We start from the raw sequence: 18,485 nt of genomic DNA, 5'->3' as shown, positions 1-18,485 counted from the left end.
GGAGAGAGTTAACGTGGGATCCTGATCTCTCTGGGACTTACTCAATCCCAACTGTAATGTAAAACCTATGGGACAATGAGGGGCTATGCAGAGCTGAGCTTTAGCCGGGCAAGAAAGTCCACCCCACATGTTGTCAAACCATGAGGAATTTATTACTAATGTTGGTCAGCTGTAGCGACAGGAGGCAGGGTTTTTTTTTTTCAGCGCGGAAAAAGAGAAATCATTAATTATCTCCACCGCCGCCCTTGATCATGCTCTGAATTTCAGCTGAGTTTATCTCTGAAGCGTGCATTTCCATCCTGACTGAGACTCTTCAGCTAGCGTGTCCATTTATAAAGCTTTTGGCTTAACAGCGAGGTCATCCACTGACCCAGTCATTGACAGCCAATGGTGTGAAGGATTGGAGGTAGAGAGGGCAGAACAAAGCAGACATGGAGGCAGCATATGTGGTGTCATCCTTGGCCTTAGCGTTGGCCTTCTGCCTCCTTCTTCTTTCTTGATAGGAAATATGGTTTGGAGCACCAAAGCAACCAACTATGACAGCCTGCACAGGAAAAAAAAAAGAACAAAGTACAGTCAGATCATGGTGTCATGGTAACTGTGTTAGCTAAGCACTGAGTTAGCAAACTCCTGCTATTGCTTCAAAGTCAACAAGGACAAGACAGTTTTCCAGAGTGAGGACCACCCCCAGACAGCGATACTACCAGTACTACTGGTACTTGTACTGTAGCAAACATCACACATCTTGGCAAGGACAAAAGTAAGCTGACCTGAAGCTGTGGCCTTCTTGCTGGCTAACACATTAGAATTGGACGTCAAACATTACAAACAGGACAAACTAATGTTACCTACCAGTCAAACACATTCAGAATAACCATAACCAATATCCACTTTTATGCTTGCCTCATCATCAGTCATTAAATTTTTTTTTTTTTCCCCTTGAATGAACACATGCCTTCATTTCCAGGGTTTGTTCCTCCAAACTTCTGAACCTCTCTGTGCGTGTTGTGGTCTTTGGGCAGCTAATCCACCGCTAGTCCAGCTAGTCCAACTAGAGGTATAGCGGATGTTTTTCAGAATTTTCCTCTCAGTCCAGGAATTCAAGCCAGCAGCCGTAGTAGCAAGCCTCCCTGCCTCTCTAACCCATAGGCCACTGTTGTCCTTTACCATTTTTCCTGGACACCCAACAGTGCTGCTAATCATATTTTACACCAACTTGCAATTTATGAGCCAAAAAGCATTAACCTTACTTTCAACTTTAGCCAAATGTATTTAATACTTAATCTGCTTGTTTGTATCTAAAACCAACATTCACAAGCAACCCCGTCTGTTGTATCTCAAGATGTGTTGTTTTACGTTAGTCATTCTCAAATCTTAAGTTGCGTGCTATTACCCTTTAACATCTGTCAGTGTTACACTATCATTCTGAGTAAGTAAATCTGTTTTTATGGGTTACCACTAAACCTGGCCAGACATGTTTAGCTACTTTTAGGAAGAAATTCATTCTCATGTTTGAACAAACGTGTTTGTTGGTTCGACATGCCTTTCCTGGTTGTTTGGTGACACTTAAAAGTAGCTAAAGAGGAAGAAGGTATTGGGGGAGGATCCAGTTGGAAGAAGTGTGATCCGATTCACTCTATGTGAGACGCTGTCAAGAATATGCTGATGTTGGAGATTCACTCATGATAGTGTTTTGTGCTCCTCATCGTGCAGTGCAGTGCAGTGCAGTGCAGTACAGAGAAAACTACTCGACCAATTACACTAATGTACCACTAGTGTGAAAACAGTGTTTCCAGGTAGGTGACACTTACCATGTGAACTCAAAGCTGTCAACAGAAAGCCAGTGTTGGTACTGCTAAGTTGTTAAGCAACTTGTTTTATTATTACTTTTGGTGCATTTAATGCCATTTTATGTGTGATTATTGAATCTATTGTGTGTTTTCGCTCTAACTAATTCATCAGCATGCTGCAGAAATGTTGCTAAATGGCTTTTTGTGCATCATTTATTTGGTTAAGTAGACAAATTCTTGAGACTTTGGTCATTGTCAGTCAATCAGACAAGCAGGTAAGCTGTTGGCCGCTGTCCAAAAACCATGAGTCACAGATCAGAGACAGCAGATGGTGTGATAGATCACCACTTTGTTAACTTTGGCAGAGAACCACATGAGTGCCTCACTGGAACCCATCCCACCCATTCCTCCTTGTTCCTTCTCAGCACACAACCCCTCCCGAGACTAAATCACAAAAACAGTCGTAAATCAGTAGAAGCCTAAATAAAGTTTCACAGGAAACAAAATGTGTGAAAATGTGTGGGACTAATAGTTCTCCTTGGACTTCGGAGAGGGAACACTGACGAGGGGAAGAAAGAGAACGCAGGGCGGGAAGATGATATTTTCTTATCAAGTCTACATAGCTTGTGTGTTGATATCTTAATTTGTTATTCTTGTACACTGTAATATAATCTTTGGACTATCAAAAGTAGTTTGACAAATGAGTCTGGTGCACACTGCCAAGCTCACTATGCAATTGCATAACTCACTTCTGAGATTCATTAACAGCCACATAATGGAAACGCAGAGAAGAGCAGCAGTATTGCACTGTATTGACAGAGACGGCTTTCCTCACTTTACAACTGAACTGAACAGTCCTGAGACAAGACTGTGCGTAAATGTCCATTGTGCTTCAGGCCGACACATTCCAGATCAGACGACAATTACCAGCCATATTATCAATCAGGCAGGTACAGTGCGCTGTCACTTGCTCTTTTCATCCGTACAAAATGACAGTCATAGCTTTGACCTGACAAACCCAGTCAGCTTGAGCAACTTCCCCAATCTATCACAGCTGTCAGAGGCATTGCACGGCTTTGTTCTGATTAATTACAGCCTTGCTGCTTGGAGCTGTCAGTCATTCAACCAGGTGATATATACACACTATCAAGATGTTGTGAATGAGCATGAATGAGTGCAGGCGTCATGAGTCAGCGCCCAAATATTCAAATGAACAGTACAAGACAGAGAGACACAGAGAGAGGGAGAGAGAGAGAGAACAAAACAAAGAAACCATTTGGCAGCCTCAGGCAAAACTGTGCAGTCTTCACTGTCCAGGACAGCAGAAGAAGTGCTACCAGTGTCAGAGGATCTGAGCTGCTGCATTAGAGTGATGAGTGAATGCCATTTCCCTTAAGAGAGATTGTATCATAATGATGTGTATTTTGTACACATAATATGTTTAAATAAACCTACAGGGGATCTCAAGGGAAACCCAGCATGCAGCAGACTTACAGTAACATGCTTAAACTGTCAAAACACAAGTCCAACCAGGAGTTTTCCTGAGAAACATTTCAAAGCTCATAAACTGAACACTACTCAATTAAACACTACTCATGACACATTAACCCAAAGTGATGTGTGCATATTCAGATAAAATGGTAGAAATGCACAGCCTATACAAAACAGACTCAATGTGAAAGTTTACGCATGTATCCATATTCAGTGTGTGTGTGTGTGAGCATGTATGCGTGGGTGTACAGTGTTTGAGTAAGTCTTTGTGGCAATTCATAACATGTAATTGTTTGTGCAGCAGTGTGAGCGTGCAGTTTAGAAATCCAAGCTCAGCTTCGTGCCAGTGAAATCACTCATGAAATATAATTCCTCGATGCCCCCCAATTACCGTAATTGCTGCCATATCAGAATGAAAGAATAGACATTGTAAAACGGATATGGCCTGAAAATACTTTGGACTGACAAGATGGAAGCATTCGTTGAAAACAGATTGTTGATGGTGCTAATATTTTGTATTTAAATACACAGATAAGGCATAACATTGTGACCACCTTCCTAATATTGTGTAGGTCTCCTTTTTGCCTCCAAAACAGAAGTGACTCATCAGAGAATGGACATGGGCCACTGAGGGTGTCCTGTGGGTTGAGGGGAGGGGCCTCTGTGCATCATCCCATAGATACTTGATCAGTTTGGATCTAGTGAGCTTGGAGGTCAGGTCAACACCTTGTGCTGCTTTTCATGTTTTATTTGTTTCTAAACCATTTTTGTGTGTGTGCCTTTGTCAGGCTGCATCCTGCTGGGGATGGCTGCTGCCACCAAGAAGTGTCATTGCTGTGGAGTGGGGGTGTCTGGTTTGGTCTAGGTGGGTGGGTGGCCTAAGTCACATCCATATGAATGAATACCAGGTCCTAAAGTTTCCCAGCATAACACTGAATTGTCACAAGATGGTCAATGTTATTTACTTAACACTAATGGTGTCAGTGGATTTAATCTTGTGCCTGATCGGTGTTTGATACTGTACCAAGTTCATCTTAGTTTGGCATGTTTGCATGCACATCTTACTAAGTAATACTGGCACACAAAGTACAGATGAGGCTGAAGAGGCATTGCTTCTGCAGATGTTTGGAAATCTCGGACAATCTCCATCCACCAAGTCCATCGTAGCATTTGTGATTCAGAATTTATACAACAGCCATCAAGACATTCTCAGTCTGCCAATATGCAGGATCAATTAAAAACAAACCAAAAAAAGTCAATTAGGGCTGACAATAAGTTCCAGCTAATGGCAACTGGGGAAACCTTGGGTCTTTCCAAACCTGTTGAGCTTTGGACCAGTGTTATTTCTTTCCATTTTAACATTATTACGTTTTGCAAGAAAAATGGGCAGACCAGATCAAACTGATACAGTGTAGTACTAAAAAGATCACATAATACAGTATAGTGTTATTATATTACTAGGGATCCCCAAACAGCCAATATGCACAGGAACAAAATATTCCAGTGAGGAAAACCTACACACAACCTTCACTGATCAGATAAAACTATTATTTGAAAAATTGTGAACCTACTCTTTAACTTAAAAGTCCAGAATACTAAAACGATTTTAGAGAGAAGATCCCAAACTGTGACAGTGGGGGTGGTGCATGAGACTGACTGTGTCCCTATACTTATATCAAAATCCTCATAAATGGTGAATGGTGTAATCATTGGACAGTTATTAAGAAAATTAAAAATTAAGAATTTAAAAGGGTTTTAAATATAATGTCTTCGCAAAGGTTATTCTATTAAAGTTCCACTAAGAACAGTAGAACAAATGCTAGTACAGTAAGATTAGAATAAAATCAATAAGCACATTTACTGTTAGTCTGTTTGCACCTGCTTCTGCCACCACATGGTTGGAACTGTGCACCTTCATTCATGCATGGTGCGCTTGCACCGTTGACTTGAATTCCCCCAAAGCAGATGACTGGCTTTGACTGGCTTTTTTCCCAAGGATTTTATGTGACGTCTCTGCATGATGCAGTCAGTGGCAAGCAGCATGAGCCAGAGGAGAACAGTTACAGTAGCCGAAAAGTCTGCCTGAAACGTCTGCTTCGTGCTGTGTGATCCTGAGCTCCCACACTGACTCAGTCTGACTGCGAGCGGCAAAAGGTAACATGATCATTAACTAAGCTGCTTTTCACTAATGCTGAGAAGTTCTTTGTGGATCCGTAACACACCTTTCCCATGAATTAAAAAGTGCTCACAAGGGTAATTAAACCTGTGCAGTTTGTGTATGTGTCACACACTGTGCATGCACAGCACAAAGCCTGATGTGGGGTTGTGAGTTCTGTTTTTAGAGAAGGTCACGCTCACCCTAATCCCCTTGTCAGTCATCCGCAATGTACAAAGCTACTCAAACTAGAAGTTCCACTGAAATGCACAGCAGCCATAGAGCTTACAGAGGTGCTGGCACCGGGCGCAGCTGCACACTTGCGTAGTGTTTCACTCTCCACTGCACTTTCCACAACACCAGCATTCCTACAATAGCCATATTCTCATGCCAAACACTCTGTTAATGTTTCATGGCTTGCAAATCTGCTAGAAAGGCTTTATTAAGGCAGCTGCAGAGGGAAGGGGACTTGAACACTTTTGTTCAAGGACAATGTGTCTCAGTTGGCCATTACACACAAGCACAGTGGCCTCCAGAGGCTAAATAAGGACCACCATGGTGCAGACCCTAGGAGTTTCGAGTGTTAAAACATGTTTGGGGGCAAACTATTACACTTCAGTCTACGTGCTCAGTTTGACTCAAGGGCCGGCCGGTCGCATACATGCTAATGCTGAAAAGCTCACAGTACAATCATTCCTCCTGATCCTTATCTGAGCAACAGTGATGCAGACCTGCTCTAAGAAGCTTTACGGTGCTCCGCTCCACAAGCAAAAGCTTTTTAAGGATTGATTTCTTTGTCGACGGGAAAAGCTCTGAAGCTCAAAGTGGCTCGGGCTGGTGTTTTATTACATTGTGTTTCTTCAATGGCCTAGCACTTGAAAACAACTTTCCAGCTGAGCAATCCCAGCATTAACAAGTCGTCCGTCTTTGATGAGCTCCATATGCAAAAAAAAAGAAAAAAGAAAAAAAAAACAGATGGGGGAGGAGGGGGTGAAGCCTGTGATCAGAGAAATAAAATCATATGTATATTCTGTCATGCCTCAGATCCTGTGGAGCAGCGCAAAATGTGGAGTGCTTGAAGGAAAACAAATAGCATGTCCTGCTACAAGGCTGTGTTTGTTTCTGCTGCTTTCTTTGGAATCGTAACAGCGAATGTGAGCCTTGAAAATTAATGTGCAGCTAAAAAACTGTTTTTAGATGATTTATTTCTTTTACGGTGGACTGCAAGAATACTTTTTCTTATCTTCAGGAAGTCTTCCAGCCTGCTGCAAGGACATGTCAGCCAAGACTGCTCTTGCTCGAAATCTGCGTCGTTCCCTGTAGCTATATTCTCAACCTTGGGTGGTCACTTTACGTTTTCAAATGCCTCCTCTCCATTCCCACTATTTTAAGTGTTGCAATGCGGTGACGATGAGCCGCGGCGTTTCATCTCAGTTTGACGTGCCCGGTTGTGTCTTCCTTTGTCTTGCTAAGAAGCCCCCCCCATTTCCCACACGCATTCAACTGTCTGCATAGAAAACAAACGCATTTATGTCATACTGTATCTGCAAGACAAAAAGCCTCACATCGCCCAACCCAGACTGTCACAGTTGACAGTCAAGTTCTGGGTCACTTGAGCTGACTTCTCCTGCCTTTTGACACACGTGAAAAACGAGATGAGCAAGCTTTCCACATAAAGGGTAGGAGGGCTCATCTAGTTCCTGAAACAGCTTTAAGCTCTGGGTTCATCAGAGTACACACGCACAGAGCCACTTACATGCACACAGTACACACACACATGCACACTTGCCTTTTTTAATCATATAATTTGATGGATTTTCTGGTTCTCTCACGCACCTATTCTGTGTCATAACTATGTTGTTTTTCATCACCATTCAGCTGGCTTCGCTATGTGCAACAGTGAGCGTGAGTGCAGCCAATACAGCAGACCCCAGGTCACAACAGCTCTCGCTCAGTCCACCACGGTGATGTTAAAAGAACATCAGCTCCCTGCAGTGAAGCTTATACTTTGGTGGTATACTGTGTGCCAGTGAAAGAGAAACTGGGGATAGAGTCGTCAGGATTGTGAGATGACCCAGAGTTCATGGCGTGCTCCCCTGCTGCTCATCCCTTTCATCAAGCAGCCCAGTTGTTGGTTTAGCTCAGACCCTTCTCAGCAGGTCTTGGCACAAGGGAGAGCCCGTGGCCAAAGAGGATTTGGTCAGAGGAGGAGGGTAGTCTGCTCAGACTCGACAGCAGCTTTTCCAGCATCAAGCACCACATACTTCCAATCATGCGTTACCCCCCAAATACTCCCTGTGCCTGCATAACCGATGGGGCTAGGCTTAGGAGCAAAGAGGTCTTGTCTAAATATATCCTGAATTTAGCTCTGAAACAAAGAGACAAACTCTCAACAATGCGCTGTCACCCTTTCAGAAATCTTGAGTGTCTACGCAACAAGCTAGCAACATCAATCATGTTTCCTTGGAGACATCTTAAATGTTATTACAACATTTATCTTTTAGTGGTGTAGTGGCACATCACAGGCGAGGAGATAATGACACGCTTTATTGGAACGGAGACGGATGCACCCTTTCCTCACCATGGGTGGTCTAGTCAGGAGTGTTGCACGGAGAAGAGTCCTATAGGCAATTAGCATGCAAGTCTCCAGACTGAAGCTCTCTGGTTTATTCATTACACACAGCTGGGCTCAAGACATCGCTCAAGGACAAGATGAGTGCGTGCATGTTTTCAAGAAAGCGCTACAGCGTGGGTATGATTTCACATGCACAAGTGTGCATGCAAGTGTGTGAGTGTAATAGTGGCAGAGGAGAACATAAATCAAAGATCATACTCTGTTTACAGCAGCGAGTTGCAACCGGCAGACTCTGGGAGCCCTGTGGTTTGGCCCCAAATAAGACAACACTATACACAGGTAGACAGGAGCTTGTTTGGACTGCCCACGTGCAATCAGAGACACTCCCAGAAATGCATTTCATTTAGATATTTTCATGGTATAACTATTGTAAGTTTGAATGTTCCACTTTTGGAAATTTTTTTGGAAATAATTTCTTAGCGGGTTTTACATTTAAAGGAAAACTGCAGTTTTAATAGTGAACTTTCATTGAGTTGGGAGCGTGTCAAGAGATAGATTGAGGCCAAAAAAAGAGAACAGCTAGCAGATCTGCAAGGTTATATAGGGCACATCGGCACTTAGAGCTAAATGCTAATGTCAACATACCTACACTGGCAGTATTAATAAGTTGATCTCAGTGTTTACCCTGTACACCTCCTAGGTTTAGTGAGTTAGTGTGCTATCATTTGCCACCACAAAGCAAGGAAGTGCTTAATCATCAAACAAATCTCAGTTGATGATGGCATACAATATTAATAATAAAAAAAATCTATATCAGTAAAGTCAGCAGGATTTATGTTTATGTTAACTAATTTCAGTCTGGACTAAAGTAACGAACCGACAGATCAATCCATGGAGCCAAAAAAATATATATAATGCTAAGAAAGCCCAGTCTCACAATACTCTGTGTGCTGTCACTTGACTTGACAAAGCTCCTCTGAGGCCACAAAAGACATTATACAAATGTTTTCACAAGCCGTCTGGTACACCTTAAATTGGCTTTGACACGTAAACCTCATAAGGTATGAGGTGTGGTTTGATACCTTAACTGAAATCTAAATGGAGTTCTTTGTGATTACTGACAAATAATCCATGCAAGATTAGTGAGTGTGAAGTGCACAACCATTAACTAAGTTAAACTGAGGCTTAACGGGCGGAACAAGCAAAGGAGTCTGCTGAAACTACATTGCAATAGGAAGAATAAGATTTCATCTCTGTCCAGACAGTTTCTTTAAGGTTTAACTGGTCCTATGTGTGCACACACACACATATATATATACATACACATATGGGATCTTATATCTGCTCGAGAGAAACATCCAAACCATATAAATATCAGTATAATATAAATTTGTCTCAGTGATCAGTTTCAAGTATTATCAGCTGCACATTATCCATGGTACAGTTTAAACAAATATAACATAGGAACTCCCTGTAACACTACACATCACTTGTGATGGATACAGATAGAAAGGAAAACTGTAGATAAACAGCAGTAACATATAAGAGAAAAACGATCTACATTTCTGGCTGCAGTGCAGATCCTATGAAAGTATAAATCACATGTTGTGTGTGTGGCCGTCCTGCCGGGAGATACCGCATCATTCATCATCTCATTAAAGAGGCTTACGGGAGGGAAGAAAACGAATGGTCGGACATATTTTCCGCACTCATCATTGGATGACATTACAAAGTGGGAGGGACATTCTGAGCATGCGCTCCTCCTTATTGGTCGGCTGCCGTGGCGGCTGGTGACATCAGCTGATCTCGGGGATTGTGCACGGTCAGGTGCAGCAGTCAGTCAAAGCTCTGGCTCCAGCTCAGCAAACTTGGCAAACTTCCCTGAAAACCTCACTCAAAGCCACAATAGATACCTGCAATTTGTCACCCCTATAAAATAACACTTTCCATCTACATTGCCATGTAGAGGCACCGGAGTTTGTGTTCCTACAGGGAATTATGCTTAACTAAGAATCTGGGTTTCTTACAAAGCATTTTATTATCGAGAACATCCCCCCGCCAGCATCTATCTCAGCTCCTAGCCTGGTGTTTTTGTAGCAGTTGGCAGAGGCAGAGGAAGGTTTTAAAGAAGACATGTAATCTTTCTTGACTGCCAAGCTTTCATACTAGTCGTAAGATGGGCAGGAAAAGCCCAGAGGGCAGAGCATCAATTCTTTGTTTGACGACGGGCTTGGCAGATTGCCAGGACTTGATTTCTCACACCATGCATGCCGCAGCACACCTCGGGCTTAGGAGACAGAGAGACACATGGAAAGACTGACGAATGAATTAAGGACTTTCACTCTGTTTTTTTTCATTTACAGTTGTTGATCTTTGAGTCATTTGTGACTATTGATGTGTCATGTAATCTGACTGTATAGAATTATTCATGTTGTTGATTCTTCTTGCGTGCTATCTTTTTTACAGCGCAGCTACAGAAGTCTTTGACTCATATGGTGTGTGGGATGTATCATGACAAAGGTAGACATGTGGGTGATCGCACAGAGCTAATGTGGGTATGAGAGTTGCCTAAAGGCCTGAAGGCACACCAAGACCGTATTCAACACGTGATCCAAATCCATCATCTCATCACAATTGTTACAAATAGAAAACTTGCAAGTCTGAGGCAACGCATTACACTATCCTATTATTACCACACTCACACTATTGAGCAAGATTAAGCTGTCTATCAGTGCGGTGGATTTTCTTCTCAATTTATTTAAATGTGTGTTAGCCAAAATCAGTATTCCTTAAATTCCCTGACCTTTGCAATCATTAACATCCACACTGAGGAGCAGTTACAATTCTATCACTGGGAATGAGGTTACACGTGTTGTCACTCATCTCCATGAGTGCTCCTTCACGCATCCGTCACAAAACATGCAGATGCACCACGTGGTAAGACTATCGAGTTAAGTTACTGCATGCAACGTACCTCAATCAATGCAGGCTTTCCTTAGGGCATCTTTTCCTTACAGCTGAGGTTGCACAAACTACTGTGCGTACAGTTTTGATTGTTTTATACACATGAAGTATACAGTATATCATACATTGTACTGTGTGCATTTGTAAAATCCACTTTGGTTTCAACTGCTTTAGTTGACATGCTCCCCTTTTCTCCAGTTGTAGTCATCTCATTGTGTTCCTATTTTATATCTTTAAATGCGTATCTGCATGTGTATTTAACTGAGGCGTGAATCCTCTCTCCTGCAGAATTTCCTATTTGGTGTCAGTTAAAAACACGCTTCATATTTGCACAAATAATTATCTTGTTTACACTTGCTGCTAGTCTATTTAACACGTTCGCATCATAGAGAACAGTCACAGGTACTGTGCAACTACAATGGGTGCCATTTTAATGCTAAAGGCAAACAACCGTGTCATGTTCTAAACTCACACCAAAACACACACAGGGACTAGTCCAGTGCAAATATACACAGAGTAGATAAATATACAGTGGGTAATGGTGACGATACGAGAGTTTTTTTTCATCTGAGTACTGATAAGCTGAGTCTTTTATGTGCTAGATGGGCAGTTTCTCTGAGAATTTTTTTTTTTTTTGACTACGGAATAAAATTTAATCTCATTTTATTATTAACATTTTCTATTGTGATCAAACAAAGGTTGATGCGGACAAGATAAGCTTTCACAGTTCACAGTAAAAAGTATCCTGCGTTATTATTCATAAGTGCAGTGAATTCCAGCAAACTCACAAGACTAGCAAATCAGCAAACAAACAAGCAGCAGAAAGCATACCTTGAAAAAGGTTAGCTGAGCTTCTAACAGGAAAAAATCAGCTCAAATGTTAGCTAGCTAATTCTTTTTGTTCATTTGTGTAACTGATAACAACAATGATGGCCGCCTACCATTGAGGTTACCCTTCAATGGCACCTGGTATTGTGCATGTTAGCTAATTGACTTAGGTTAATAAGAAACTTAATGGAACTCAGTCATTGTCACGGTTATTAACTGCAGTGATGAGTGAAATGTCTGTGGTGAAAAAGACAGTTGAAATGAATAATTTGTTTTATGGATGCTAATTCATTAGCCCTGGTTTTTGTATGTGCACTCTTGCTCATATACGTGGCAAAAATGTCAAGGTTTGTAACCTGGTACAGTAGTTGGTATACTTTACTAGCAAGTAAAGGGGGCACCCTGATAGCTCACCTTGCTGAGTGGGTCCTCACTCTTGAGCACGGTCCCCTCTCTCTCAGCCCATCACCTCCTGTCTAGCTTCACAGCCACCTAGAAAAAAAAAAAAATAAATAGGTATAAAAGACCAAAGAATAACTAACAATTATTATATGATTTTTTAGCATAATTCCACTCTCCTGTGTCATTTAAATGTGTGCCTACATGTAAAACTGAACCTCCCTCTCTTTTAGAAATGTAAGATTTGAATGAATGAATGAATGAAAATGTATTTTTGAACATGGAGTTCAAGCAATGACATACAGGATTCACATGCTATGAGAGAAAGAGTAATAATAATAAAAACAAATAAAATATAATAAAAATAAATACAACCTTTTCTTCGTGTTCAAAAAAGGAGTTGGAGGGAGCTAAAGCTTGTGGTTCCCTGCCCCTTTTCATCACACACTACCTTGTTGGCACGGTAGCAGATACATTAATTAGTGATAGTGAAAAGCCAGCCATTCATTTTTAACCGTGGTATCGTGCACTGCTGATTGTATCTATGATTACAAAACAGGAAGAACAGGCGCTTGTGTATTCAGCAAACTTCCCTTTGATGAAGAAAGGCTAAGAAAACACATAAGTACACAGATGTGTGCACAGGTGTAAACTGCTGCAGGTTGATTCTGTAGAGAAATACCTTACTGTTTTTTTAGATGTGGCTGGCTAAAATAAATAATGAAATGAATATGGCAGTGTTGGCTTCGCCATGTCATGCCTGGGCCTTTAATACTGACAGACACACGCCCTGTGAGGGACACACATAAGTTCTGGTTGATTACATATCAAAATTTTCCATTATTCAGTTTTACCTTGGTGAATGCGGAATGATGCGTATAAGCACAGTCAAAACATAACTTAAAGACACTTCAGAAACTAAGCACAACCAACCGTATGGACACACCAAACCAACATGAAAGACCTGCTGCCAGCCAGCCAAAAAGCCGCACCAGAACACACCACAAAGATCCTACCAAATGCCCATATGTTCTGCACCTGTATGAAAGGTAATAACTCTTCCAGTGAACTAAACTACTAAACTACTATAGACCACTTTACACTTTAGAGAGTGTGGCATAGTTTAGGGGGTGGGGCTTAGCTGGAGGCAAAATATCCTAAACACTCCAGCCTCTTAATGCGGGTTACCATATTTCTGAGGAAAACACATATTTTAGAGAATATACTAAGACCATGAGTGTTATTTTAAAAAGTTGACTCTGACTAATGGGAATATATTCACCGACCTCTACACTGACTGGATGGATGATTTGACCATAAGACACAAGGACCAAGTCTGGTCTGTCTTTATCAAACGAGTGTCTCCTACCAAGATATTACAAGAAGTAAGTGGAACCATTGTGGAGGGTAACAGGAAATGCAACTTCTGCTTGGACACCCTTGAAGCATACAGCTAGTGGTTAGCAACGTTATTTCAGTCACAATTTGATTTAACCTATAAAGTTATTAAGGCTGAACCTGTTGATGCATTACATTTTAATCTTACCTGATATCAAATGTGAGCTGCAAACACAAGTGTTGTTGATGATTATACTCAGTTCGTTTGATGACAGTTCATCCCTTGCTTTCCTCAACAGTTACTGTGTATGGTGACATAATCATGCTATCAGCTGCTCTACATTCATCATGGAGATTGAATTCAGAAGACAACATTTAGATAAGTGAAATGTTTCTTCAAGTGCTCTCTGACTTGCTAAGTTAATGTATTCATAACAGGTAAGTGAATCATTGATCAGTGGTCTACATCAATGCCAATTCCTGGGACTGATTGAGAAACTGTTCAGAAGTTAATTGCAAATTTGAAAACTGGCAAAAGTTAGCGACTTATGAATGCCTCTTTGAACTTTAATGGTGCTATGGTTTACTGTTTTTTACTTCCATTAAGGGTTAAAGTTAAGGAATAATTGATCAGAGTGATTTCTCTCACTGCCTCATTCCTAGGCTGATTCAAGATGAAACTTCTTCGCCAACAGGGGGAACGACTAGTGCAAACGTTGCAAGATGTGTCGGAAAAACTTGGGCCACAAAAGTTCAGCGACGGCCAGAAAATGCCCGACCATCGGCTTGGTGTGTGTCATGACCCTTATGGAAATGATGTGTTTTGATTTAACCTCAGCAGGTATACTGTGGCACTTGTGTAATGGAAAGACTCATGCAGAGCTGCATGAGAAGAACCAGATGATGATTGGCAGGGCCCTCTGGTTGGCTGACTGGATGACGGGCTTGCTGGCCAACTGGTTAGGGGTTTTCCTCATCTACAGCTGGACAGGAGGGAGGCATAGGGGTGAGTAGAATGCATTTGGGTACATGAAGAAGAGAGAGGCAGAATAGGAGAGCGCAAGGGAGTGGAGAGAGGGGAGAAGCGAACAGAGCATGATGCCAGCAATTTGTTCTGGTGTTGCTTTGGGAGTCTTAATAAACACATCCACGAACCTACTGTGTCCCTTGCTTGCTTCCCCCTACTTGGCTCAGTCAAGGCACAGAGACAAGCTTAGTGCATTGATTTTACATCTACAATAAAGCTTACTCCGACTTCTAAGAATATTTGACTCAACAGCTCTAGAAACAGCATATTGACAAGGTCAGCCAAGTTAATGCGGCATTGAGAGAAACAGATAAGAAACACTTGATCTGTACTTCAGGATCTTTTATTCTGTGTATTTACTCTTTAATATTTTCTCATTTCTCATAAATTCTTCTCCTAAAGCTAAAAGCTATAATTACAAAACAAAATGCAACAAAACCTTACTTTGTTGGTGTTTCTCTGTACACAACAATCCATGCTGAAAATGTAAAAACATGTATTTTGAATGGATGGTCGATAAATCAATAAAAGAGGAAACATAAAGAAACATTAAGTAAAGGAACGTGACCTCTGGTGAAGTTGTTCCGCATTCGTCACCTTAGGGTTGATAACTTGTCCTGAACAGAAGTTTTGACCTGCACACCATGCAGTACTTAGTTGAGAAGCAACATGTGCATCATCACTCACTATTGGCTTTCCAACCAAAAAATGCAATAGAGTTAGAAGAAGAATTTATGGACTATGTCAAAAAGATGGATTAGTTTTGCATCTGTTATTCTTTCGATATCCTAGAATGATCAATCATTGTCTCAATTGGGAATCTGACTGTCTCAACTACTAACAGTGAAAAAGAAGCCAGGGTCTCATTTTTCAATTTCTCAATTTTTTTCACATCTACTTCCAGAAGTGTAATTCCAGTAATGCGTTAGCTGTTTTAATAATTTATGGATTTTTGCCCTTTCCTTCAAGTATGGTAGTTTGGAGTAGCGCTGCACTCTTTTGTCTTAAGTTTTGGTCGGGCATCAAACTATAAAAACTACCATACCCAAGTTTACCCTATTCTAGGGACACTGATCCAGATTTTATCTATCCAACTACTGTATGTACTTATTTGTGTTTGACTTGTCTTTAGCCTTGACCTGGAAATAGCCTGTGTAACCCTGTGAACTCAGTCTATCCACTCATTTCTCAACACCCGCCCCCTCACCCCCAAAGTCCCACACCCAGACTGTGCAGCTGTCCAATCTCCCCCTGGGGTCAAAGGGAACATCCTGATGCTTGTCCCACTCAAGACTTACACCTGTTGGTTGCGTCTTAGCCTGGCCTTCATAAAGACAACAGAGAATTCAATAAAGCAGGCTTAGAGCCACGAGCCCTGATGGTGCCTCCATTCGTTTCGATGTCATTGTTGTTTTTGTTTAATTTTTTTTTTTGTCTCGTTCCCTACTATCTATGAAATAGTGGACAAGGGTTGAAGCAAATTAGTTGAAAGTTTGATTAAAGTTTGATTCAACAGACGTAGCATAGTTTGACTATAATCGAGGCAAACTCTGTCACTGTCAAACTGCGATATGCTACGTGAGTTTCTGGCAGACTGAGTGCTGAGCACTGCTATAAAGGCTGTCCATGCTGGGACTTGTTACACAGTGCAAAAAGCTGTGGGGAATTTGGCAAGCAACTACTCTTCCTGTGTATAAAATAATCACAATTTGTCTTTAGGGCATGAAGATCGTAAAGAGCAATTGTAAAACCAGCAAATTATGCACCTGTTTGTCAATGTTCATTCGGAAAATGTGGATTTCTAAGAACAGACACATTTCAAGTGTTGCCAACAACTGTCTGTTTAGTAGCTTCAGCGCCCATATATTACACAGTATGTACTGTAAATACAAAGCAAAACCCAGTGTGTGTTGTGCATCGCTTGTGTCAGTAGTAGCCACTGAGCTTTTGATTCATTTAACCCGTTTTTGCCACAGTGTTCTGGCTCACTTCTTTTACATTAGTGTGTCCTCAGCTGTCTGAGTGGAACCATGGGGCAGGTGGATCCGGCTGTCAAGCTCACATGCTGAAGCTGGAGGAAAAATGGCCTGATTGTGACTTTGACAATGTATGAGTTACTGCTCTGATCCTCTCCTTCAGTAAAACAAATCCCCAGCACAAAGACTGATGAAGACGAGATTTAGCGTAGTCTGGGAGGTCCGCCTACTAAAGGTGAATGTGCCTGCGTGCATGCGTGTTTCTGTATTGTACCCGTGATGTAACATGAAATGTTCCTTTGCTTTTTCTTTTCTCCTTCCTCCGTGTTTCTGCATCGCCTCCGCTCGCTGTCACTCACACTCGAACGCCCCTCCGTCCGGCTTTGAATTGACTGCAGTTGTTAATGGGCTCAAGAAGAATTTAGCTTGTAACCTGATCCTACAATTAAGGCCTGTTGACTTTGCATAAATGTCGGAGGCTGCCGTCCCCAGGGGCGCGGGGCAAAAGAAGGGCGTCTTTGAGGGGCTGCCAGGCCTGGCTGGACCTCCTGGGATGTCAGAGGGGGAAGTGGGGTCTAAAACACACAGAGAGGAACTCCAACAGGCTCACATGGGACATCAGGTTAACCTCTGGAAACTTAGATGAGACCAAATGTGGATCCTCAGGAGGCCATCCATGCAGGGTTATTTAAAAGAGGAAACATGCTTGGAAGAACTAGCACACACATGCACATCCAGTATTGTCATTTTTTTTTTTTTTTCCTGATCTTGGCCTTAAGCTGAAGTCCATGTCTGTTTAATTTGATCCACAAAGAAAATAAAAATAGAAATTACAATAAAATAGTCAAAAATGTTATATTATTGTTTAACTATCCCACTTCAAAACACAAAAAACACCTTTGTTTTCTCCCCGTTTTAAATATATTGCTGTAATATTCAAATATTATTCGTTGGTAGTTGTGGAAACCACTGGAGGGCCCTCACAAAGTACTTGTGTCTTTCCTTCAGTAAACCAGCTCTGTAATTGCCTCTTTCCTTTTTACTGGATGCTGCAAGTCACAACAAGTGACAGAGCTCTTTTGCTTTTCTCTTCTTATTCCCTGTTGCCTAACACAGCGAGAACAAGAGAACATGCTGCAAGATAAAAAAAAAAAAAGAAAAAAAAAACTTAATTCTCTACACGTCACACTTTCCAGAAAGAGTTGGGTCATGAAGTTGTGCGTGTCTACAATAAAGTAGCATCAAATGGATTTAGTTAGGTACAAGTAGCCCAGAATTGTAGTAAAGCCCAATACTCAGGTTTACAGACACAGAAGAAGCAAATATGTTTGGGTTGATCTCAGTTGGTGGTCACAACTTTTTATCCTTGTGAATGTAGAAGTTACTATCAAAACAAAAAATAAAAATTTGATACATTTTTATATCAAAAGTTAAAGCTGCACACCTATGTGAGTTACGCAGCGCAGATGTTACAGTGTTAGCTTATGCTGGTTAATACACCTTATGATTTATATAATCAGACTTGACACCGCAAAAGTCCAATTAAGGCCTGAAAATCTAGCATCAGGTTACCAAGAGATATGCAGAGGCTTAGAGGCTCACCATTTGCAGGCAGACAGCTTGGTCTTTAGCATTCCCCCGTCAATCCTTTGAGGACAAGCTGCTCAGAATGCAATTACAAAAAGAGGATTTCATGGAGATTTATGAAAGTATAAATTTATTGCATGCAGCAGAGGTTTGTGGATTTCACGTTTATTATTTTTTCAAAGTCGAAGCTTATTGTTTTTGAGCAGCTCAGGACAGCTGTTAGTCGAAACTTTGCCAAATGTGGTTAAAAGTGATATAGATAGATAGATAGATAGATAGATAGATAGATAGATAGATAGATAGATAGATAGATAGATAGATAGATAGATAGATAGATAGATAGATAGATAGATAG

The 18,485-nt window shown here is 41.3% G+C and overlaps 1 long non-coding RNA gene across 1 annotated transcript; it reads right to left on the bottom strand.

The window, feature by feature from the left end:
* Positions 1–406: 406 nt before the first annotated feature.
* Positions 407–18,184, bottom strand: LOC125012938. Its single transcript, XR_007113338.1, has 3 exons — positions 18,146–18,184; positions 12,218–12,295; positions 407–544 (listed from the first exon to the last, which is right to left on the bottom strand). It is a non-coding gene; the product is annotated as an uncharacterized LOC125012938 (long non-coding RNA).
* Positions 18,185–18,485: the final 301 nt, after the last annotated feature.

This window comes from Mugil cephalus, chromosome 8, assembly GCF_022458985.1.
Source record: "Mugil cephalus isolate CIBA_MC_2020 chromosome 8, CIBA_Mcephalus_1.1, whole genome shotgun sequence".
NCBI classification, from domain to species: domain Eukaryota; kingdom Metazoa; phylum Chordata; class Actinopteri; order Mugiliformes; family Mugilidae; genus Mugil; species Mugil cephalus.
Note: the sequence above shows the minus strand (reverse complement) of the source record. Positions and strands in the feature narration are given on the sequence as shown.